Source organism: Athene cunicularia, assembly GCF_003259725.1.
Source record: "Athene cunicularia isolate RWA chromosome 21 unlocalized genomic scaffold, athCun1 chr21_part1, whole genome shotgun sequence".
Classification (NCBI taxonomy): domain Eukaryota; kingdom Metazoa; phylum Chordata; class Aves; order Strigiformes; family Strigidae; genus Athene; species Athene cunicularia.
In genome coordinates, this window is record NW_020799127.1 from 2,350,435 (window position 1) to 2,356,165 (window position 5,731).

The following is a 5,731-nucleotide window of genomic DNA, read 5'->3' on the forward strand; positions in this document are numbered from 1 at the left end:
GGCGCCGAGGCAGCGCAGGAGCGCTCGGCGGCTGCTGTCAGTGGGTGCTGACATGGCGCAGAAATAGCTGCCGGCCGCCCCGCGTTTTCGCACGCCGCCTTCGCTGCCTCCCGCAGCTCTGCTTCACCCTGGCCCCGCTCCTCTTTGCAGAAAAACATGGTTTGGGGGCCCCCCGTGCACGCGCTTTGCTGGGCATCACCTTCATAATATTTTTTAGTGACAAGCTCGATGCTCACCTTGGGGCTGGGAGCTCTTTAAGCACCGGGGGGTTGGGCCCTTTTGGGTTGTTCCCCCCTGCCTCCTCCACCCCCCCACCCTGGTGCTCACGCCCAGCACAGCTGCACTGAGGTTTTATAATTTTTTTTATCCTGAAGCAATGTAAGGCCTGAGGCTGAGGTTTGGAGGGGTCTCAGAGGAGGGCTTTGGGGAGCCTGACCCTGCCAGCAAGCCCTGGCCATGCCTGTCCCTATCCCAGGGCTCTGCTTTTGGGGTGTCTGCGGTCCCAGCGGAGCTGTTTCCGTGTCATTCCCCAGCCCGTGTGGGACAGGAGGATGGAAATCTGTTTCTTTGTGCCTCAAGGAGCTGACATCACTGCCCAGGGGTCACTGGCAGGTGTTTATTTTGGCTCTAGGGATGCCTATGGCTTCGCAGTGTTGATTTTGGGGGTTGCACTTAAATCAGGAGAATTGCCCCCCTTGGGAGATGCCCTTTTCTGATTTTCTGTTTTTCATTTTACCTGCAAAGTCACCTTTGCCAGGGGAAGCGTGCACTGGGCTGGGGTGCACACGTGAGCACGAGTCCTGCAAGCGCTTCTCCCCTCCGCGCGCAGCCTCTCAGGAGGTCCCTTTAATTGTTAAAATCGTTGAACCTCCTCAACGCACAGATACTATATCGCAGATGTTCAAAAAGCTAAGCTCGAGATCTGTGAGCTTCCCTTCTCTCCCTGCTCATTAAATTAGGGCCTTTTTTGGCTCTTTTTGTTGTCGTTAACCCTGTCTGTGCACAAGGCAGGAAAGTAATGGATGCCTGGCGAGGTTGAGTGGGTTTGTGGGGTGGGAAGGTGTCAGGGTGGTGGGGCACAGCCCCTGGGAAGTGTCATCACGCGGGCTGAGGGGTGTAAATCCCTTGGACAAGGTGCTCTGGTTGGGGTTGTGGGTGCTTGCACCCCTCCCTCGCCACGTGCTTGTGCAAGCTGATGAGATGAGCTGATGCCAAAGCACAGCAATGGTTAGAAACAGCGTATTTCTGTGCGTGAAGAGGGTGAGCCTTCCCATGCAAAACTACCCGGGGTTTTGGCTAAACAGGACCCTGGTTCAAAGGCAGCACTTCTTCCTCTTGAGGTGAGGACTGGGAGACAAAGGCTGATGCTCACCCACACGTGTGCTCCCCAGAGGCCCCCCAGGAGCGGGTGATGCTGCTCCCAGCCTGCCCAAGCCCTGCAAAGTGCTTCCCCGTCGCACACCCCTTCCTGCATGGCCAAAAGGCTTTAAAAAACGGTTTTGCCCTGGGGATACCCTTAGTGCCAGGGCTGGAAGTGGAGGCAAGTGACTGTTGGTTGCTATAGGGCTGGTGTCCGTGCTGCTCGCTGGCTTTGGGGGTTTTAGCAGCCTTTCTCCTGGGTTTGAGCTGTGGTGGGTTGAATTCCTCCTTTTTTTGAGTCTTTCCAGCAGCCCTTCTCCTGGGCTCAAGCTGCAGCGGGTTGAATTCCTCCTGGTTTGGGTGTCTCCAGCAAGGATGGTGAAGGGATGGGGTCGCTCACGCCGCTGCATTTAGGGACGGCTCCGGCTGCAGGACCCACGGGTCTCCCCTGCAGGAGACAGGCTCAGGCCATGGGTCCCACCCCACAGCACAGCTTCGGGGCCGTGGTCCCTCCTCGGTTTTCCTCTTTTCTTGGGGCTGCGCATGCCGCTGCGGCTTATGCAAGAGCTGGGAGCCTTGTGTAACAGTGCCGCAGCCGGCGGGCACGGCCGTGGGGGTGGGCGGCTGCGGGGGCCCGCAAACATCTGTACGCCCGGGAGCATCCGTGCACCCGCCTGGGCTCTCCCTCCTGCCCCCACCTTCCCTGGATGTGGTTTTTTTCCTGGCGTTCAGGGCTGTAGGATTAGTGCATTGGGGGCTTGTGGCTGTTTGCTTCTGGCTAGAGGCAAGAAAGGCGATAGCAGGGCTCCGGACCTCCCAGACGGGCTGTGGATTAAACTGGGAAGGCTGGGACACCTGGAGTGGGCTGATCTGTGCTGAGCAGCGTTCTCTTGCAGGGGCGATGGGGTGGGGGGGGACTCCCCAAACTCCCCCTGAGGAGGCTGGTCTGGGGGGTTTGCATTGGGTTGCAGCCCCACCAGCCCGACCTCAGCCTCCCCTCACACCCACTCCCAGTGCACGGGGGTGCAAAGTGATTTTTCTTATGAAACCCCGTGGGTTTGCTGTGCTAGGTGTCCTTTTGAGCCCCCTCCTTGCCCCTGCTTCCCCAGCACCCGCGGCCAATTTGGGGCCGAACCCGTTGCTATGGTAACCAGTTGAGGATGCTGAGGATGCTGCCGGGGTCTCATCCTGCTCCTGGCACAGGGCGACTCGCCTCTTGCCTTTCCTCAGCCAGCGGCATGGGGACGGTGCATTAACCTGGGCAACAAGGCTGGGCGAATCCCAGGAAGTTAAACCCCGTGGGTGGTTAAACCCTGCACGCAGACCCTGCACGCAGCTTGGCTTTGCACCATGCTGGATCTTGCACGCCGCTCCACTTAACACTCTGCGTGTTTGCTGTGAGGGTTTTCCCCCCATCTGTTTGTCCAGGTCAGGTGAAAATAACCCCAGGGCAGCTTTCTAAAGGCACGTCCTCCAAAGTAAGCCTCTCTCTTGCTGTTGCCTGTCCCACTGGGGAAGGTAGAGGGTGCTGTGGCTTGGGAAGGGCTGGGGCCGGATTGCACCCAGCTGGGAGCTGAGCTCCGCCAGCACCCACCACCCCTGGCAGTGTGGGTGTCCCAGGCTTCACCCCATCCCCTCAGCCAGCCCTGGGCAGGGTCTGTGCTCTGTATCCACTCCCTCTGGCCATGACCGAGGGGAATTAGTTGGTGCTTCAGGTTTAAAACAATGCTAAGCTGAGGAAATGCTAATTATTTAGAGCTAGTAGGAAAATCCCAAGTGCTCCCTTGCTGTGGCATCAGCGAGAACCTCCTGTGTGTGTGTGTGTGTGTGTGTGTGTGTGTGTGTGTGTGCCTCCCTCCAAAAAAATACAGTTTTGAAAATCCCCTTTAAATACTTGAAGGGTTCCCAGGCCTGGTTTTTCAGGATGCTGGTGTGTCCAGTCCCATTGCTGTGGCACCCTCAGGGCTTTGGGGAGCCCGGGGGGCTGGGACAGGGTGCTGGGGGCTGAGCCCCGACGAACACAGCCTGTGCCGGGCTGACTCAGAGCTGGATCAGCCCCATCTCCGCACCCAGCGCCGTGACTCACTGCCGGGTATTTTGGAGTGTGAAATCACATGGCCTGCTTGGGGGTTTATTTTTGTGGTTTGGTTATTTTGCTTTGTTTTCTTTTATCCCCCACCCTGGGAAAGAGCTGAGGCTCCAAGCCGTGCACATGAAGCTCCGGGGATCCCGGGAGATGCTCCAGGCAGACACTTTGCTCCCCTTTTTCCATGCTTGCTTATCAATAGCGACTCCATGGGAAAGGATGAGCGGGGTGGGATGCCTAAAAGCCACCAGGAGGACTAAGGTCTGCAAAGAAAAGGGTTTGCACGGGTGTCACCCGTGCACCTCTGCAAAAATGATAAATATATATATATATTAATAATTGCAATGCCACAGCATGGAGAGGAGCCCTAATTCCTCTGGTTTCCTTCATATCCTGCACCACTGGCGGGAGGCCGGGCAATTGCTATTGCAGGCACATCCCACCGAAACTCAGGGGAGAAACCGCTGTGGAAAATCTCCGGCAGGAAATCTTCTGCCAAGGCCAATGAGGCTGGGAACTGGGGCAGCCCCAAGAACGCAGCGGTGATCCTCACCTGCCCGCCGAGGGTGTGAAAATGCTCCTGGGTTGCGCAAACGTGAGGCTGTGCTGGCATCCCTACCCCTCCAAAAAAAAAAAAAAAAAAAAAAAAAATCTCCCCCAAACCATGAATATTTAACTGGGGAAAACATTGGCAGGGTTGCAGAGCTTTGCTCTGGCTTGGTTTTTATTTGAGCATCTGCTTCTGCATTTAGTTCCGAGTGAAACTTTTCTTATTTTTTGGTGAGGTGTCTCCCACTTGTTATTGTAATGCAACAGTTTGACACCTTGAGCAACGTATAAATTAAGATGTCTGATGTTTTGCTTAGTCCTCATGAGCAGGAATAACTGTTTATAATATCCTAGAATTTTAACTCCAGGCTAAAAGAAAATAAGGAGTCTGGGGAGGCAGGCAGCTCCGCTTTCAGGCTCCCTGAGGTGGGCAGCAGGAGGGATTTGTTTGGGGTTTTCTTGGGGTTTTCTTTTCAGGATTCTCCCGAAATGGGAAATGCCACATCCTAGGAGCAGCTGCTTAGCCCCTTCCAAAAAATTCCCAGTGAGCCTGGCTCCTCTGAGCACCAGCCCAGGAGAGAAACTGCACATGGGGCAGTGGGAGTTGGCAGCATTTCCCCATCCTGTGGAGATGTTTATCTTGTGGGGGACACCCAAAAATCCTGCGAATGCTTGGTGCAGGCCAGGGTAGCTGAGTGGCTCCACCAGATCTGGGGTGAGAAAAGTGCTTTTTCCCTCACCTGTGGAGTCCCCGGGTGGGGGTGCCCTTGGGGATACCAATGGAGCTTGGGGATGAGCCCTTCTCTGCCCCACTTTCCCCCAATTTTGCTGCTTCCCTGAATTATTTTTTTTTTCCGCCCCATTTTTAGCCTTTTGGGCACTAATGTCGGTGTCCAAGTGTGTCCCGAGTGAATAAATCAGGCGGGATCACAGAGCCTCAGTGGCCTCTAGTGGCTGTGGGACACAGAGTCCAGGGATGGGGGACCCGCATCCCCCCAGAATCCCCCAAACAAGCTACGGTTCAGGCCCACACCACGAGAAGCCCTTCTCCCAGAGTGAAACCCAAAGGCACGGGGAAATTAAGCAAAAATAAATAAATAAAACAAACCCCCAAGGCCACATTTGATGGGGGAGCACCAATAGGAGGGTGCTGCACCCAAAATCCCCCTGGGGCAGCCCCATCGCCCGTGGCTCCAGCACCCAGCAGGATGGGCAGAGACACCAGGCAACCACTGGGCTTTTTTCTCATTCCTGTGGGGGGGAAAAATTGAGTTTTTCTGCAGGGCAAAATTTCCTTCATGTTTTTATCCATTTTCCATTTTGCTAAAGCATATTTTATGTTGGTAACGCCACGATATAAAACATTAACCACACACGGTTGAAAGCAGCAGCGGTCTCAAGCGAATGGATCAGAAGGGGTTTGACACCACTGAAATGACCAGTTTTGTATCTTCCCCACCAAAGGTCACTGAAACTGCCCCCTTCTGAGTAACTGTGATTTTTTTTTTTCAAGAAGAGGAAAAACTGGCCCCATTTTCTTCCCCAAAACTGCAGCATTTTGGGGGCAGGATGGAGCGTCCCTGCCCTGGACACATGGCTCTGCAGCCCCCCATCCCACGCCATCCCTCCTCGCTCCCCCCATGATAAATAAATCACTTTGCAGGGGAGCGGTGGCCTAGTTTAACATGCCCTAGTTCTGGCAGAAAAAAAAAAAAAAAAAAAAAAAAAAAAAAAAAA